The 20,119-nt window shown below is 40.7% G+C and overlaps 1 protein-coding gene and 1 long non-coding RNA gene across 4 annotated transcripts in view; one reads left to right on the top strand and one right to left on the bottom strand.

The window, feature by feature from the left end:
* CRACDL (CRACD like) overlaps nt 1-20,119 on the bottom strand; it is a 220,950-nt gene that overhangs the window by 133,187 nt on the left and 67,644 nt on the right. The window lies entirely within an intron of this gene.
* LOC117362498 overlaps nt 8,085-20,119 on the top strand; it is an 81,912-nt gene continuing 69,877 nt past the window's right edge. The window contains exon 1 of the long non-coding RNA XR_004539900.1: nt 8,085-8,145. This is a non-coding gene — a long non-coding RNA (uncharacterized LOC117362498). The remainder of the gene's footprint in view (nt 8,146-20,119) is intronic.

Here is a 20,119-nt window from a genome sequence, read left to right on the forward strand (position 1 = left end):
ACATGAAGGCGGCCAAACAAGTGGAGAAGGCCTCATCCAAGGCAAGGCAAATGATGGGATGTATCAAGAGAAGCTTCATCAGCCGCAAGCCTGAAGTCATAATGCCACTTTACAGAACCATGGTGAGACCTCATCTGGAATACTGTGTGCAATTCTGGAGGCCACATTACCGCAAAGATGTGCTTCGAGCCGAGTCGGTCCAGCGGATGGCCACTAGAATGGTCTCCGGACTCAAGGGTCTCTCATACGAAGAAAGACTGGGCAAATTGCAGCTCTATACTCTAGAGGAGCGCAGGGAAAGGGGGGACATGATTGAGACATTTAAATATGTCACAGGACGTGTCGAGGTGGAAAACGACATCTTCCTTCTCAAAGGACCATCGGTCACAAGAGGGCACAAACTCAAACTCAGAGGAGGGAACTTTAATGGTGACACCAGGAAGTACTTCTTCACAGAAAGGGTGGTGGATCACTGGAACAAACTTCCGATGCAGGTGATCAAGGCCACCAGCGTGCTCGACTTTAAGAATAAATGGGACATCCATGTAGGATCACTATGAGGGTCGAGCTAAAGAACTAAGTCATTAGCACCCAGACTTAATGGGGTGGGTCAGTAGAGTGGGCAGACTTGATGGGCTGTAGCCCTTTTCTGCCGTCATCTTTCTATGTTTCTAAGAGGAAAACTATCTTTCCATGGAAAAAGCATAACATTAGTTTTTTTAATGTTAAGCGCCAATCTGTTTGTATTCAGCCAGTGATAAATTTGGTCAAGTTTTCCATTAATCGCTAAGATTTCAGAGGTATCATTAGTGTTTAATGGATGTAATAGCTGGATATCATCAGCATAGGCAAAAACTTGGAAACCTACAGATTGGCATAAAGTCATTAGAGGAGCAAGAAAGATATTGAATAGTAAGGGGGAAAGAATAGATCCTTGGGGGACGCCAAGTGTGGTCTGTGAGGATTTAGAAGTTGATTCATTGAAAAGAACAATAGAAGTACGATCAGTGAGATATGATGTAAACCAAGAGAGAACTTGATCTGTAATACCGATAGATTGAAGTCTGCCAAGAAGTTGATGATCAATCGTATCGAATGCTGCTGAAAGGTCAATAGTCCAGAATACTATCTTATTATAATAAAACTGTAAATTAATTGAATTAATTTTTAGTTTCATATAGACTCCAACATGCAATGCACTAATCTATCTGTACAAGAAAATTCAGAGGCTATATGCTTTTGTAAAACATTTCGAGAAAATTACATAAAGGCAGAAATGTGGGAGAGGAGAGATATGATAGAGACATTTAAATATCTACATGACAAATGCGCATAAGATTAAATACCTACATGTCATAAATGTGCATGAGTCAAGTCTCTTTCATTTGAAAGGAAGTTCTGAAACGAGAGGGTATAGGATGAGAGGTGATAGGCTCAGGAGTAATCTAAGGAAATACTTTTTTACAGAAAGGGTGGTAGATGCGTTGAACAGTCTCCTGGAAGAGGTTGTGGAGACAAAGACTGAATTCTAGAAAGCGTGAGATAGGCATGTGGGATCTCTTAGAGAAGAAGAGATAATAGTTACTGCAGATGGGAAGACTAGATGGGACATTTGCCCTTTATCTGTCATCATGTTTCTATGTTTCTATTATTCCTTGATTATACAGAGTGAATCTAATGAAATTTTTCTGTAGAAAAAGTGCAAATTACATGCAGGAGTAGCTTAATGATTAGAACAGGTTGAGAAACAGCAAAGCCATGGTTCAAATCCCATTGATGCTCCTTATCATGGGTAAGACAATTAACCCTTCCTCCAGTTTGGGAAGCTCTGATACAATTTGCCCTCTTTGTGACATTCGTCCACATCTCCTGAAGGCAGAATAAAAACATTATAAAACTTGAATTGTATTTTGAACAGAGGATATAGTACTTATATAAAAACATGTGTTTGATGAGGTGCACGTGTGTACCCACATACCATATTGTCTCTAATAATCACACAGGCTAATATTTAGCCAAAAGTCTAGGCTGGTCTATTAATAGAGGCATAATTTCTCTCTTCCACCACAGCCCCTGTAGTAACCACCATTTTTCTCATCTCCCCCCCTGCCCCCTCCCCATGACAACTGGATCTCTCTTATCTTACCTCATACCTTGAAGTTATGGTGCTGGGCTGGTACAGGACCTGAAGCATGCACAGATAACCTCGAGATGAAGTAAAGAGAGATGAGAGATTAGATATTCAATCTGTACACCAGATATGATGGGGCAATTATTAGGAAGATCTTAAATTGGTCTTGAAGCTCAAATTTTCCAGTGTTTTGGGGTTCTTAACCGGAGGAGGGAGGGAGTGATTATTGGAGGGGGGACTTTATTAGAGACAATATGATGGATAAGTGTATATATATATATATATATATATGTGTGTGTGTGTGTGTGTGGTATGCGTATGTGGGGAGGGGTGTATGTGGTGTGTTGTTTCAATGTTTTAATCTAATGTCACCTTGGTTACACTGGCAAGAAGAGTTGTCACTTGTAAGACTGCCTTTTGCCTTCAACAGGTAGCATAGTAAACTGTGTGCTCCAATGTCAGCATAACCTCAAAGGCATATTCATGCCTCACCTGCACTGTGCATGTAGTTTCTTCTCCACTCTTGTGGCTATGCAAAATCAAGAAGTAGCTCTGTGTTTTATTTGTACCCGTCAACATAATTTCATACAGCTGATCTTCCAACTGAATGAAATCTCCATAGGTAAGTCTTTATTTAACAATCTATCTGGTAAACAAATTTAGCTCTTCTTGATGTCATTAAGCTCCTCAGGACCAAATAAAGTGCTCAGTCTGGAAGAAGTAGGAGAAGAAGTAGACAAACTGAAAGGAGCTATTGTAAGGGTAACAAACCATTTTGTAAGGAAAGTAAGTATGAGGAAAAGAAGGCCGCTTTGGTTTTCAAAAGTAGTAGCTGAGAAGCTAAGGAAACAAATGTTAGCTTTCATATATTATAAAAAATCACAGAAAGAGGAAGATATGCAAACATATCTGGAAAAGGGTGGCTGGTTGAGTAGTCAGGAAAGCAAAGATGTGAATGGAAGAAAAAATAGCCGATATCTTTAAAATATCTTGTCTCCCCCGTTTTAACGTATCTTAGTGATAGGAGGAAATGCTAAAGTGGCATTGTGAGACTCAAAGGCAAGTGTTCTGTGGAGTGCTGCAAGGATCACAGTTATCACCAATCCTCTATAATCTTTTCATGAGTTCACTAGGCTGTATCAAATTTGATAACAATGAATGCATATTCTCATACGCAGATGACATTCTACTCATTCTAATTAATCGTGACTAACGACATAACACTGATAATATCAAATGGAATAGACAAAATACAGTCCTGGGCTGCATCCAACAAACTCAAACTAAACGCGGATAAAACCAAAGTTCTATGGTTCCATAATATGTTCCTCCCACACTGGATATCAACAAGATGTCCATCCAAGGTTCTTGGAGTCATACTCAACTCCACCCTATCATATGAATCTCAAGTATCTGACCTAAGGAAGAAAACCTTCTACAATATGAAAATAGCTGCAGCATTCTGGATTTGCTGTACACAGCATATTGACGACTGCAGCTAAGTTTGATGTGTCTTTCCTTTGTTCACAAATTTTAAAGGTTTGTTTGAGACTTTGTGAGGTTGCAGACTTGCACACTTTGTTAGTGGTGTGCTGTTTCTATTTTAAAGAAGGTGGCCTGTCACCAGGTCACAGTGCCACAAAATATTTTCCAGTTCACACCATTGATTTACTTGGAAGTGACTTCAAGATCTAATGTACTTGAAAAGTAGAGGTTTTAAAAAAAACCTATGAAGCTGAAATGAGCTTTTTCTCCACTTTTCGTGCAAGTGTGAATATTTGTATGAGTGTGCTGGTTGGTGTTGATGTATGAAGACTAGTTGTGTTGATGGTGGCCCCTTCGGTTTCTTTGATAGAACATATTTAGATTTTTTGTGATTTCAATTACCCCAACATTGACTGGTTATATGTTACATCGAGGAGTTCTAGGGAGGTAAAATTCCTAGACGTCATAAATGACTGCTTCTTGGAGCAACTGGTCCAGGAACCAACAAGAAGGGGAGCTATTTTAGATTTGGTCCTTAGTGGAATACAAGGCATAGTACAAGAGTTAACTGTGTTGGGTCCACTGGGAAACAGTGATTATAACATGATCAAATTTGAGCTGATACCGGGAGTGACATCGCAAAATAAATCTACTGTAAAGGCATTAAATTTTCGAAAGGGTGACTATGATAAAATGAGGAAAATGGTTAAAAAGAAGCTAAAAGGATCAGTTGCAAATGTTAGGACTGTAAACCAGGCGTGGATGTTATTTAAAATACCATCGTGGAAGCCCAGATCAGATGTATTCCACGTATCAGCAAACATGGAAAGAGGAGGAAACGAGAGCTGGCGTGGTTAAAAGTTGAAGTGAAAGAGGCAATTAGAGACCCCCCAAAAAAATTCTTTAACGAATGGAAAAATGATCCGAATGAAGAAAATAAGAAGAAACACAAGCACTGGCAAGTTAGATGCAAAGCACTGATAAAGAAAGCTAAGAAAGAAGCAGAAAACCTGTGAGTGTTTGACAAGAGTGGACACCAGACAGGTAGTATCATGGTGAAGTGCTAGATTCTTTAAAAAATACATAAAAAACCAACGGGCTGCTATTGCAACTGTTACAGTAGCAATTTTTAAAAAAAGTGAGTCATTCTCCCAAAAATGCTCATGCAAATGAGGTTGGCGGAGAGTAGCGAAGAATCGTAAAATTTGCTTGTGCCCATTGCTGCCAACCAACACACCCCCCTCAGCAGCGGGAGAGATGCCAATCTTTCCTGTCACCAACCGACACACTTCATCGGCAACAGAAGAGATGTTTCTTGGGCACAGGGCACATATTTATAGAATTACCCCCTCCCTTCCTGCTGCTGAAGGGGGCTATAATACACATGCTCAAGAAGCATATTTTTACTACTCACACTAAAAAAAAAAAAGAATTTATGATTCTTCCTATAATTTTTTTCATTAGCCAGTCAAAATACACACTACAAGATGCACTTAACAGTCCTGTCATTGCACTGGCACCCCTGGACCAGTTGCTGATTTTTGTCGCCAAAAGTAGACACCGCTCTTGGAGAATGATTCAGCGATTTTTAAGAATCCACCAGAGTGCTTGTTTAATATTGAAGAGCCCATTTGCTAGAAAGCTCGCTAAAGTCCATGATAAGCCCTTTTGACAATCCGCCGCTAAAATGCATGCAGGCTAAACCATCTGTAATCAGTTTAGCGATGGCATTAAAGTTTTGAGAATCTGGTCCTCGGTCTCCAAAATTACCATAAAAATGGTTCTGTAGCACCACAAATCTGCCTTACCATTCAGGGGTTTTACCAGGGACCAGCTAAAGAAATGGTGCTCGAACAGGGATTATGTAGAAAGGTCCTGAACTTCTTTTATGTCTGACTAGACACCTGCTATACCTCCATTTAGAGTTGTAAATGTTACTGCATGCAGGCTACCCCTTCTATGCCTTCTTGGTAGTATAAAAAGTAAGGCTGCATTTCAATTAAAATTTTAATTTTGTGAATAATTGTACAATTAAAGGCAGGGTATAGACAGCAATCCATGGCGGGGGTGGGGGGGTGGGGAGGGGGGAGGAGGATACAAGTATGGACTGGGGGACTATGCACTTCCTCTCCCTCCTCCTATAATATTATCATACCTTAGCTGGTGTGGTGGGGATGCAAAATTGTCATGGCACGCCATCAGTTTTTTTAAGGATATATATTTTATGATTCAACAAATTGTGCTGGTGGTAATCACATCCCTTCACTGAATCCAATCTATAGATCTAAATTCCTTCATAAAAGACTCCCACCAGGCATATATTTATAGAACTACCCCCACCCCCACCCCACACACACACACACACTTTCCCCCCGTAATGACAAAGTAATGGGATCATATCAACTGGACAGAATCTGAATGGCATACGATTATCACTATGTAAAATCTAATTAAAATTTGTGATGAGAACTAAAACTGCCACAGGAACACACACATATCAAACCCAAGGACTCACTACAACTGAGTCAGTTAATTTATGGCAAAGTTAATGTATATTTAGTATGAAGGTTCCATTAACTTCCTTATGGTATCTGGGCACACAAACGGAGGAATACATCCTGTCTGTTTTTCCCTCACCTTTTTTCCTGTAGCAATTAGTAGCAGCAGCTGTCAGTGATGGCAGCAGCAGCGAGCAGCGATTCAGATGGCCTGCTCACACCAACTCAGGCCCCAACATGTCCCAGCTATGCGGAAGCAGGAAGTTACATCAGAAAGAAGACTTGGGGGGTCGGCAATAGCAGGCTGTCTGAATTGCTGTCTGCTGCCTCCAACAGCTACAGAAGGAATCTTATAATTCCAGGTCACTGGCTGGGGATGGGACAGGCGTGACAGAAAATCCTGCAGCACACCTGAAAAGAGGCTGAGGCACACCAGTTGAAAAATACTGCACTAGGTAATTAATTCCAGAGGGAGAGTGTTAAAAAGAAAAAAGAAGATTGTCTTTTGGATATAATCTGAACAACTTTTACAGGATGGATAAATAAAATGAACATCATATAGGGCATGTAATGTTCTTGCAGGTGAGGGGGAGGAGGTGTGTCGAAAGATAGCAAGGTGTTCTGCTATGCAATGTTTTGTGTGTGCAAGAAGGGGGTTAACATGGTCAAAGAATCCTGATTGGGGGGGGGCTATGACTTGTAAATGTTTAAGCAAATGGAAGGGTAAACCAGCATAAACAAATGAAGAGTAATCTAAGCGCAATACCACTAAGAAGCAGAGAAGACTTTGTTTTGAAGTATCATCCAAAAAGGGGGTAACTGTCCTGAACTGACTAAGGGTATAAAATAACTTACTATGGAGGAAGTCTGGATGTCAAATGAAAGCTTTTGATCAAAAGATCCCTAAATACTTAAAAGTGATTAGCCAAAGTAATTGGTTTTCCATTTATGTTTGGGAAAGAGAAGGGTCAGGATGATCCATAGGAAGTTAATGGTTCTTGAGCGATTGTGAACAAGGTGATTAGTAAAAAGCCAAGAAGCTACCTGTTCAAGACAGTATTACAGTATTGTAAAAGGAGTGATATCTGGATAAAGAGTCAGAGTACAAAATCAACAGGATGTCATTTGCATAATAAAATGTATTGATACCAGTATTTTGTATGAGAGTAGTAAGTGGGCTTAAGAAGATATTAAAAACAAGGGAGCTAAAACAGAACCTTGTGGCACACCAATCCAATCCAATCCTTGGTTTTATATACAGATTTATCCCTCCAATAGGGCTCGACTCGGTTAACAAAATAATTACAGAACATGGAAGGAATATTAAATTATAAAATACCTCATCCTTTATGATCATTAATTTAAAATAGAAGAATCAGTTAGGAATTTCTGAAATAAGTAGGTTTTCAACACTTTCCACAAGGTTGATAAATAAGGAAGAATTCTAACTTCTGAAGGGAGTTCATTCCAAATTTTTGCAAACAAGAAAGCCAAAGATTAGCATAAGTTGCCTAAAGTTTTGATTCCTTTAACAGAAGGAAAGGCAAGTTTATATTTTTAATTCTCCCAAAATTTCATGGTTCTTGAGAATTGAGAGTAACCAAGGGAGAAAAAATCCCATACAAAGATTTTGAATATTACGTTAGCACATTTAAATTGGATTTCCAATAAACCGGAAGCCAATGAAGAGCTCTCAAACAAAGGTGTAACATGATCATACTTACTCTTGCCAAATATAAATTTGACCACCGTGTTTTTAATAAGTTGTAGCCTTTTCAAGTTACATTTACCACAATGTAAGACATGTGGAGGATAACTGGAGGATAAAGGTTCCACTGTCCAAGGAAGAAGAAAACCCCTGAAGAACAGTGCCAGACAGACAGACCAATGCTCTAAGGGCTTTATTTTTACCATGTTATGTCAGTGTCTTGGTACGATTTGCTAAAGATTGTTTAAATTCCTGATTTCCTTAGCAGATAATGCCACTTTTAAGGATGCAAGAATGGACAGCTCCACTATCATCACTTGGGGGTAGGAAGAGTGTTTATTTTAATCTATTACCCTTTTTTGTAATTGTTATAGAATTTTCAGAAACATTTTCTACTTAACTGTAAAGTGCTTTATCTGAGCTCCCCGGGAGAACGGTACAGAAAATTGAATAAATAAATATCTGTAATTAATGATTTACAATGCACTCTATTCCTAAAAATAGAACCATAACACATACTGCATGTCCATGAATACTGATAACACATACCAGAAAAGCTGAAGAGACAAATGTTTTCATCTTGTAAACATGTTTGTATATGTCATCAAAATGACACATCAGCCACTAATTGTTTCAGATTAATTCTTTAAATATCCAGAAATGATAACTCTAAAAAGAGTCAACATATTAAAACAAATATAAAAATGTTTATTTTATACTGGATAAATTAAGTCTGTGTCTATTACAGGACAATACATGTTGCCAAGCTGGTTTTATAAATAACATTTTATAAAGCAATCTTATTTCAGAAGATCAATCTGCTTATGAAATTACATATTCTAAGACGGAAAAAACAGGATAGTGATTTTGTTCTCCACTTACCTCTAGCTTGTAATTTTCTCAGTGATAGTTCAACGCAAAGTTTTTGATGTTGATGGGAAAATCTTTTTGCTTTTCAGAACTTGAGATTGTCACTCTGATGGAAATATACTGGTTTTCTAAAGCAGGAGGCCCAATTCTGTTCAGATCCGTACAGCCACATACACTGAAATTTTACTAATGGGGATGCAATCATATAATACCAGTGATTGTCTATACTAATGTAAGATATTCACATTGCCCAGAGCTGTGCAGGGAATGATCCTAGTACCTGCCACAGAATGATTTAGCCATGAGACAGCGCCACTATTTCAGTGTTGCTAAGAAACATGAGAGTTTACGACCTGAATTCTAAGCAGAGTCTGATGTTGTCCAGGAAGACTAAGGCCCAGTGAAATACAGATCGTAAAAGCACACACAAAGATCCATTCAAACAAAGAATTTGTCACTGAACTTGTTCAAAGAGAGGCCCATCAGGCCTGTGGCCAATTCCTGTCACAACAGCCAGTATCTAATATAATAAAGCCCTAAGCGCACATGCACACTCCCACCTGCGTGCTCCCGTTTTCTGTGCGCTGTAGGGACCCGCAGGTAGGAGTGTGCATGCGCACGGCAGCGCGGAGCCTGTCGGCTGCGGCGGCTCTTGCCGTCTGAAGGATAAAAACCCCAAAACCCCCAGAGCTCGCTTCGGGTCCGGCAAGGGCTGCGGGTCCTGAAAACCTTCCGATTCAAGCAGCGTCTGCAGCACTCTACACACGCTGCTTCGGGGCCTTCTACTGCCCTGATTTGCTGGGCAGTAGAAGGCCCCGAAGCAGCGTGTGTAGAGTGCTGCAAATGATGCTGGAATCGGAAGGTTTGTCGGGACCGTGGGAAGGGAAGGGGGGGGAAGGGACTAAGGGAGCTGGCCAGACCGTGGGAAGGGAAAGGGAGGTAGGGGAAATGCTGCTGGGGGGAGGGAAATGGATGGGGAGGGAATGCTGCTGTGGCTGCTGCATAGGGAAGTGGTGGGAGAGAAATGCTGCTGCATAGGAGGCAGGGAGAGAGACAGATAGATAGAAAGAAAAGAAGAAAAACACAGGGGCAGGGAGAGACACAGAAAGACAGACAGACAAAGGGGCCAGGGAGAGAGACAGACAGCGGGAGGGAGAGAGAGACAGAAATAAAGACACACAGTCATATATTCTAGCACCCGTTAATGTAACGGGCTAAAATACTAATATCACTATAAGCATTAAAATAGTTCAATACAGGTTACAGATTATACAGTATATGAACAGAAAAGCCTTATGCTTCGCTAAAATACACTTTGAACACATTTTTAACCTAAGAAAGTTCAGCCAGCAACTTTTAAAAATGCTCTTAATACTGCATAACAGGAACAACGAATTGCCCAACTGTTAAATATGATACATAATCATTCATGATAGAGACAAAGGATGCAGGGTAGGAGCTTTTTATATATGTTAGCATTTTTTATACTATTGTGTCAATTATATTGTTTTGATTTGAAGAAATTGAAAGGGGACAGGTTTAGAACAAATGCTAGAAAATTCTTTTTTACGCAGAGGGTGGTAGACACATGGAACGCGCTTCTGGAGGAAGTGATAGGCCAGAACTCTGTACAGGGATTCAAGAAGGGTTTGGATAGGTTCCTGGAGGATAAAGGGATAGAGGGGTACAGATAGAACTTGAGGTAGGTTATAGAAGTGGTCAGAAACCACTTCACAGGTCGCAGACCTGATGGGCCGCCGCGGGAGCGGACTGCTGGGCGAGATGGACCTCGGTCTGACCCAGTGGAGGCAACTTCTTATGTTCTTATGATTTATAAAATTAAATATCAAACATCAAGTTAAGGCTAAAGCTTTATATTTAAAATACACATGTCAATATTTCAAAGTGATTTAACTGGATAGGAGAGCTGGGTGTGGTGCAGAGACTCACTGGTATGAAACTGAAGAATATCACTAACTTCCCCCCCCCACCCCACCTTTTGAAAAGCTGCGGTAATTGCTCTGACACCTGGAGAGGTCCCCGAATAGAGTGCTGACAGTTATCGAGACACCTCCAATGCCTAGATAATCATCAGCACTGAATATCATTGCTACTGGATAACTTTGAGTAGGGATACCATATGGCTCCAGAAAAAAAGAGGACAGAGACATCTGGATTTTACTTCAGTTGAAAGTAGTGGAAGTAAAACCCAGATGTCTCAATCTGTCCTCCTTTTTCTTGAGCAAACTTTGGGGAGCTGCCAAAGACCCAAATATTCAGTGCTGGCATGTAGATATGGGCCAGCACTCAATATCTAGATCTAATTCAGCCTGCAGCAGCCAGCATTTAAAAACAACAACAACAAAAAAAACAACACTTATCACTGTGGGCTAAATATTAACCCAATATTTCTCCTTATACTAATTAAGTCAAACTCAAACCTCATAAGCCATTAAAATAAATCATTTGATTGCAAGCTGCTTTGATGTAATGTTTGGTAGCAGAATATCAAGTTAATAAATCAAAAGCATTTTCATGAAGGGGTCATGAGACTGGTTCACTAGTTGGTAAACTCATGATGTGAGTTGTTTTTTTTTTTTTAAAGTTCCTACCCAGACTTGATATATGGGAGGCCTTACAGTATGTTGGATCCAAGGTTGCAGCATTACCAGTTCAAGTCTCAGATCTGTGTGGAAAGATCCGAGTACTGGAATGCATGTCCTGTGTACCTTGATGGACTTTGCTTGTCTGTTTGGACCCCCGCTCCTCCCCCCAAAATCAACTCTGGCTACTACTACTTCTTATCATTTCTATAGCTCTGCCAGATGTGAACAGTGCTGTACATTAAACATGTAAGAGACAATCCTTGTTTGACAGAGCTTACAATCTACTCAAAACAGACAAATGGGACAAATAGGGGTTAGGGAAATTTTTGGCCATGTCACTGACCAGAAACAGTGTATTCTGCACTCTAAACTCTTTATCAGAGAATCACAATATATTTTAAAGAGGTCTGACCTTCAACCCTATAGTCCTGATAAGAACTTAACAGATTATTGTATGAAAACATGTAGAGAGCTGCAGCCAAATGGCTAGATCAGCAAGCTGAGAACCAGGAAGTCAGGTTCAAATTTGGCTACTCTTGATCTTAGACAAATCACCTAACCCTTTACAGCAGAGATGCCAAGTCTTACTTTGAACATTACTGCTCTCAGCTCATTCTTACAAACATTTTACAATACAATTGAAGACCTATCTTTTTTCTAAGCATTTTACTAACTAACTCATTCTATGCTATGTATTATGTTTATTGTTAGTAATCTTTTGTAAACTGCGTTGAACTGATGGTTAAGCGGTTAACAAATACAATGTAATGTAATGTTAGTCATTAGAAAGCTTTCTCACTCTCACATTCTAAGCCTCTCCTCTCACTCATTTGATCCTCAACAATTTGGTCACCATTTTTATGGAAGGTGAGCCTAAGGGAAAAATGATCAAATGGCTCAAACAGTATGAAGAAAAATCTAAGCACACCTTCCTGTGTACTGCTGCCTCCTGCCCCATCTTTTTTCCCTTTGCTCTTGGCATCTCTGCCATTGCTTCAGGTACAAATATATGTGATCACCCCCAAAGAATGCCTCTGCTACAGAGCAGGAGATAGGAGATTTTTGGGGGAATCACTGAGTTTTGTGCAGAATTTAAGTGGGAGTAGTTGGAGGACTCTGACCTGAGCGAGGGAAGTGTTTAAAAGATTTGTTCTAAGAAGAGCAGAGCTTTTAGTTATCCTGTTTTCCTACCAGAGCCCATGTACTGAGGGAGACTCCTGGAGGTACTGACAACTTGTGGGTTCAGAATCGGAGAATGTTTGCTAGCAGAACAGATTGTGGAGTGTTTCAGCTTGGTGGGAAGATAGTGTGGTCCTGGACTGTGGAGCAAGGGTAAAAACAAAAGGATACCAGCAAGAAAAGCCTTATACTCAGATCCTGGATCAAAGTGGCTAGGAGGCTTAAAAGATGCTAAAAAGTAAGGGAGACAAAATTGAACCATGTGGGACTCCACAAACCAAAGACCGTGAGGTACAGCTTGCTAAATAAATAAAACAGAAAACAACCAATCTTGAAGGAAAGATGAAAATCAAACAAATGCTCTTTCCTCCTAAACCAATCTCAGAAAGCCAGGATAAAAGGGGGGAATGGTCAACCAGATTAAAAGCTGAAGACAAATTCAAAGAGACCACAAGAACTATCTGGACTTCATCAAAAGAAGAATAGAGATCACCCAAGTAGCACAGTCACCAAAGCTTCAATGCTACAATTAGTTTAAAATCTGCTTGTCAAGGCGGAAGAACTGACTTGTGTTCAACATGTAATAGGAGTTTAATTTGGATAGGAAACATAAATCTGATGTAGGTTGATGGATGGAAAGAATGAGAGGACCAAGTGAAACCTTTTTCAAATTGGGTTACACAACAACACATTTCCAAGATGCTGGTATTCTGCCTATTGAAAGACTATGGTTAACAAGAATCAGTACCAGAGGAAGGCGGCTGTGGTGAGAAAATTTATATACAGAAGATATCATGTTTCCACAAAAATAAGACCTACCCTGAAAATAAGCCCTAGCATGATTTTCGGTGTAGGTCTTAATATAAGCCCTACCTCCAAAATAAGCCCTAGTTAGATCAACTCCCGAAGCACCTCCTGAATGTCCCTGACACTCCCCGACTCCATCCCTGGATTCACCAGCAGCAGCGCTTCCCCCACCCCCCCGCCACGCAGCCGAACCCCACTGACCCTCCCACCCACTCCCCTGCACAGCATCTTTCCATCTCTCCCTCCCATCTGAACCCCGTCAACCCTCCCACAGCGAGACCGACATACCTCCCTCCAAACAGCAGCGTTAATAGCACTCTAAACAGGCTGCTTCGCAGTCTTCTCCCACTAAGTCCTTCCCTATGCCGCATCACTGATGATGAACTCCAATATATAAGGAGCAGTAAACCTTATATATATAAGCCTAATTCATTCAAAAAGTTGCTAAGATCATACGATCCTCAGCGAGGCCACCTCCCCACTCAATATATGTTCATATTAGGCGGCTTTAAACCTCCACTCATCATTGGATCATTATATTTTAGTTTCTTTTACATTCTTTTAAACTTTTTATATATAAACTTTTTTTCTTTTTTTGTGCTTAAATATTTTATAAATATCAGCTAAAATAAGTTTACTTAGCTTCAATCAGCTCAATTTCAGGGCTCAGTTCACAGAACGAGGGATAACCGACATGTTTCACCCATGTGCTCTACAACGGTTTTTTCAAGGCTATCACTCCCTGCAATCATATAGCGGAATAGGTTAGTCTTAATTCTCACCCTATGGTCAGTCAAGCATTTCTATCTGGTTACCTAAACGATTATTTTTTGTCTTACCCATAACTTTCACTCCTTTCCGAACAGACCAATTTCCTCTCCAGAAGTGGAGGAAGCAGTTCTAACTTCCTGTTTATAAAGAGCCCTCCCATCACCGACGTCCATAACTACGGACGTCTGACTTCATGAGGGTTGCCCCTGCTTCATGAGGCATATCATTCATGCTTTTAAACACTATTCAACTCATCTTTTAGCTTCATAGATGACATATTACGGACGTGTCCCCGAGGTTACCCTGCTAGATAAGGGTGGCCCATTCTAACTCATCATTTAAACCATTTATTGAATTAAGATGACACAAGAAGAAAATGATTTTGGAGGATATACGGATGAACAGTTTAGGATCATTTTATCCCGACAAGCATTATTGGATGATGCGGAAAGCTCCCTGGGGCAGTCCTCATGGCAAGAGTGGGAAATGACACAAAAGAGACTGATTAGGGCTGAGCTTCATAGCAGCACTATAGTTCAATACCTTAAAAAAGCAATGATTCATTGTGGCCTCTGAATTTTGAAAGAGCCTAAATTAATGGCTATGGATAGAACCTTTATGGATAAATGGACTGGAATCCTTAATAGATGTTCCCGAGATCTAATAATTTTATTAATGGAGACCACCACCACTATTGAACAAGATCTTAAGGTGAAGGTGAATGATCTTGAACAAGACCTTCAGTTACAAATGGAAAAGGAAGAATATGATGTTAAGAAGAAGGAATTAGAGGATTCACTTCAGAAGTTGCGTAATTCTATAAAACAGACTAAGATCAAAAAATGGAAGCTTGACGAAAGAGATTATCAGGCTGGGAAAGTCTATACATGGAACAAAAAAACTACTTCTACCCCGAATACCAATAAGAAGAAAATAACTTTTGGCTCCTCCACGGAAGAATCAGAGGTGACGAGCGGTGAATCGGGAGACGCATCCTCTGTTAGGACAACGGGGGTCGAGATCCAACCATTGAGAGGTGCCCGATCCAAAACCAGAGGTCGGGGCACGACACGAGGCAGAGGGACGAAACAAAAATAGATTCTCTTGTGGTGAACATTTCTTCTAAACCACTGACCCAACAGCAACTGGCGGTGTTATATTTAGGCTTAGGATACGTGGTTCAGGAGCCTCCAGATTTTTTCAACTTTTCATAAACTTATACGTAAATTACATCTGAAGATATTTTTTCAAACACATACTGATGGTGAGCAGAGTATGGATCTATCTATTATTACAAAAGCATCTAAATGGACCCCACCGTGGCCTGTAGACCCTGTATTAATAACATTTCAAGATCATGTAATTGGAGCTTTAACAAAGTATAAGAAGTCAAAAGAAAAAAATGAGATTTCATTCCAATCTGACATATGAGCAACGCCAAGCCCTTTACCAGCTGCGAGATATGGAAGAGATAATTATAACAAAAGCTGACAAGGGAGGGGCTATTGTTATCCAAAGTATGGATGCATATCAGATTGAGGCTGCCCGACAGCTGAATGATAGCGAGGCTTACAGGAGATTGCTAAATAATCTGGTAGAGGATCTTATGAAGGTCATATTTGATTATATTACTACATATTATCAAACAGGCAATATAACATCTAAAGAGTACCAGTTCCTATTAGAAAACTATCCCCTTACTCCTCAGATTAGATTTGTCCCAAAAATTCATAAAACTCTGAATGCACCCCCGGGGAGACCTATTGTGAACACCAGAAACAGTTTATTGGAACCTCTTTCTAAGTTTCTTGATGTATTTCTTAGAACGGCAGCTATGAAAACAGTATCATTCTTGAAAGATTCTTCCCACTTGTTACGTCTATTATTAGAAGAAGGTCAGTTACAACAACACACTTTACTAGTGACGTTGGATGTAGTTTCCTTATTCACTAAAATTCCACAGGAGGGAGCTCTTGCAGTCAATAAAGAAATTTTAGATTCCAGGGAAGATCATAGAATAAGTACTGAATTTCTGATGCAACTAGCTAAGTGGGTTATCCAATCCAGTTTTTTTGAATATAGGGGGGTGTTCTACCAACAGATTCAAGGGGTGGCCATGGGGGCCACTTTAGCCCCCTCCGTCGCCACCCTTTATATGGGCAAATTTGAGGAACAGGTTATTTACCCTTCTGGATATAAAAGTAAAATTTCCCTATGGAAGAAATTTTTAGATGACATCTTTTTCCTATGGGAGGATCCTGAGGATGAATTGTTGGAATTTATAACTTGGATAAATGTTCAAAATCCCAATTTAAAAATTTACAGCATCATATAGTAAAGATAAAATAGAATTTCTGTATATCCTAATTGTAAAGGAAGATCTTCAATTCAGGACCACCCTTTTTAGGAAACCCATAGCACGAAATGCCCTTTTACACTTTGATAGTTTCCACCCTTAAAGGTTGAAATATAGCCTTCCGATCAGCCAGTTTTTTAAGTACTCGGAGAGTATGCTCTACGATAGAGGACTTTAAGGTGGTGGCAAAAGATCTAGAAAATAGATTTGAGCAAAGAGGATACCCTAAGAAAGCCATACATACAGCTTATTTACGGGCTAGATATGTTCATAGAGAGTTATTATTACAAGATAAATCTGAACCAGTAGAGGAAAAAAGGATAGTTTGTGTGTTATCCTATTTGGAGGCCAATAAGATAATGATATCTTTGATAAAACAGTACTGGCATATTTTATTTTTGCATACTAGGTTTGAGGAACCCCCAATGTTTGCATTTTTGAGGGGTAGGACAATTGGCCAAATATTGATCCCCTAAATGGATGGCCAATGGTTTACAAGCTAAAGGGGAACATCTTAAATGCCAGCGGTGCCAATGGTGTGATACCACCATAGAGGGCCATGAATAGAAGGATCCTCAGACTGGATATATAATTAAAGCTTGGCATAATACCACGTGTAAATCCTCTGGGGTTATATATATACTAGTGTGCCCATGTGACTTGGTTTATGTGGGCAGGACAAAACGGGCTGTACAATTGCGGCTCAATGAGCATAAATCTAGAATTAGTACAATGAACATGCAAGCCCCTATTGTGCCCCATTGTATTGAAAAACAGCATAGGGTGGACCAGTTGAAGTGGAGGGTAATAGATACAGTAGAAATGGAGAGTGAAGGGAACTGGGAAGTGAGGTTAAATTATATTGAACAAAAATGGATTTACCGTTTGAATACAGTGACACTGGATGGTTTAAATGATGAGTTAGAATGGGCCACCCTTGTCTAGCAGGGTAACCTCAGGGATGCGTCCATAATATGTCATCTATGAAGTTGAATTGAATAGTGTTTAAAAGCATGAATGACATGACTCATGAAGCAGGGGCAACCCTCATGACGTCAGACATCCATAGTCATGGATGTCGGTGATGGGAGGGCTCTTTATAAACAGGAAGTTAGAACTGCTTCCTCCACTTCTGGAGAGGAAATTGGTCTGTTCGGAATGGAGTGAAAGTTATGGGTAAGACAAAAAAAATAATCGTTTAGGTAACCAGATAGAAATGCTTGACTGACCATACGGTGAGAATTAAGACTAACCTATTCCGCTATATGATTGCAGGGAGTGATAGCCTTGAAAAAACCGTTGTAGAACACATAGGTGAAACATGTCGGTTATCCCCCGTTCTGTGAACTGAGCCCAGAAATTGAGCTGATTGAAGCTAAGTAAACTAAATTGAGCTGATTGAAGCTAAGTAAACTTATTTTAGCTGATATTTATAAAATATTTAAGCACAAAAAAAGAAAAAAAAGTTTATATATAAAAAGTTTAAAAGAATGTAAAAGAAACTAAAATATAAAGATCCAATGATGAGTGGAGGTGTAAAACCACCTACTATGAACATAAATTGAGTAGGGAGGTGGCCTCGCTGAGGATCGTATGATCTTAAAAAATTTTTGAATGAATTAGGCTTATATATATAAGGTTTACTGCTCTTTATATATTGGAGTTCATGATACAATATTGCCTTTTTCTTTAATATTCAAATAAGTGGGGTGCTTTTCATTCCAATTTATTGCATCACTGATGATATCATCAGCGGCGCAGCACAGGGAAGGCCCGAGCGGGAGAAGACCATGTAGCAGCCTGTTTAGAGTGCTTCCAAAGCTGCTGTTTGGAGGGAGGTATGTCGGTCTTGTGGTGGGAAGGTTGGCGGGGTTCTGCTGCTTGGGGAGGATGGGAGAGAGAGATAGAAAGATGATGCTCAAGGGTTCTGCTTTACGGGGAGATGGGAGGGAGGGATAGAAAGATACTGTCTAAGGATTCTGCTGCACAGGGGGATGGGAGGGAGGAATAGAAAGATGCTGCTCAAAGGTTCTGCTGTACAGGGGGATGGGAGGGGATAGAAAGATGCTGCTCAAAGGTTCTGCTGCACGGAGGGGATGGGAGGGAGGGATAGAAAGATGCTGCAGAGGGAAGGCACAAGGGGATGGTGAGAGGGAAGGAAAGATGCTGCACATGTGGGGGAGAGAAAGGAAAGAGGAAGAATTTGCAGTGGAGGAAAGGAAGGGAGAGATGATCATTGTACATGAAAAAAATAAGTCATCCCCTGAAAATAAGCCCTAGTGCATTTTTTGGACTAATTTAATATAAAAGACACTCTTATTTTTGGGGAAACATGGTAATAGAAGATCCAGTAAGCTGGTCATCTAGAGAAAATCACCAGAGTAGGTTGGTCATAGATGGAATGTAAAAAAAGTCAGTACACTTCTCCCTCCGTATCCTCGGGGGTTAGAGGCAGAGCCGGCCCACGAATATTAAAAAACCACAAATAATATTCGGGCCGGTTCTGCCCCTAACCCCCGCTTCCCCCTGGCTATTTTAAGCCCTGTAAGCCCCCCCTTAATCCTTACCTGGTGGTCTAGCGGGTTTTTGGGCCAGGAGCAATCTTTCCACGCTCCTGCCCCGTACAGATCGTTCATAGGAAATGGCTGCCTTGAGCTCCCGTCGTAGTCTCGAGAGACTACGGGAGCTCAAGGCAGCCATTTCCTATGAGAGATCTGCATAGGTACTTGGAGAGACCTCCCAGGAAAGAGACTTGGAGTTATGATAGACAAGTCGATGAAGCCGTCCACGCAATGTGCGGTGGTGGCGAAAAAGGAAAACAGAATGCTAGGAATGATAAAGAAGGGGATCACGAACAGATCAGAGAAGGTTATCATGCCGCTGTACTGGGCCATGGTGCGCCCTCACCTGGAGTACTGCGTCCAGCCCTGGTCGCCGTACATGAAGAAGGACACGGTACTACTGTGAAAGGGTCCAGAGAAGAGCGACTAAGATGGTTAAAGGGCTGGAGGAGTTACCATACAGCGAAAGATTAGAGACACTGGGCCTCTTCTCCCTCGAACAGAGGAGATTGAGAGGGGACTTGATCGAAACATTCAATTTACTGAAGGGAATAGACTCAGTTGATAAGGACAGGTTGTTCACCCTCTCCAAGGTAGGGAGAACAAGAGGGCATTCTCTAAAGTTAAAAGTGGATAGATTCCGTACGAACATAAGGAATTTCTTCTTCACCCAGAGAGTGGTAGAGAACTGGAATGTTCTTCCGGAGTCTGTCATAGGGGAAATCACCCTCCAGGGTTTCAAGACCAAGTTAGACGTGTTCCTGCTGAACCGGAATGTACTTAGGTAGGGTGCTGGTCTTTGACTAGAGGGCCACTGCATGAGCGGACTGCTGGCCACGATGGACCACAATGCTGACACTGTACCGGCATCCTGTATTCGTGCATGAGATTTTTGTTACCTACATGCATCACTTTACACTTATCCACGTTGAACCTCATCTGCCATGTTGATGCTCATTCCTCAAGCCTGATTATGTCACGTTGCAAGTCTTCGCAATTCCCCCTGCGTCTTCACTACTCTGAATAACTTTGTATCGTCTGCAAATTTAATCACCAATGTACCAGATCATTCATAAAGATGTTGAAGAGCACGGGTCCAAGCACCGAGCCCTGCGGCACCCCACTGGTGACGCTTTTTCAGTCCAAG

Source organism: Geotrypetes seraphini, chromosome 6, assembly GCF_902459505.1.
Source record: "Geotrypetes seraphini chromosome 6, aGeoSer1.1, whole genome shotgun sequence".
NCBI classification, from domain to species: domain Eukaryota; kingdom Metazoa; phylum Chordata; class Amphibia; order Gymnophiona; family Dermophiidae; genus Geotrypetes; species Geotrypetes seraphini.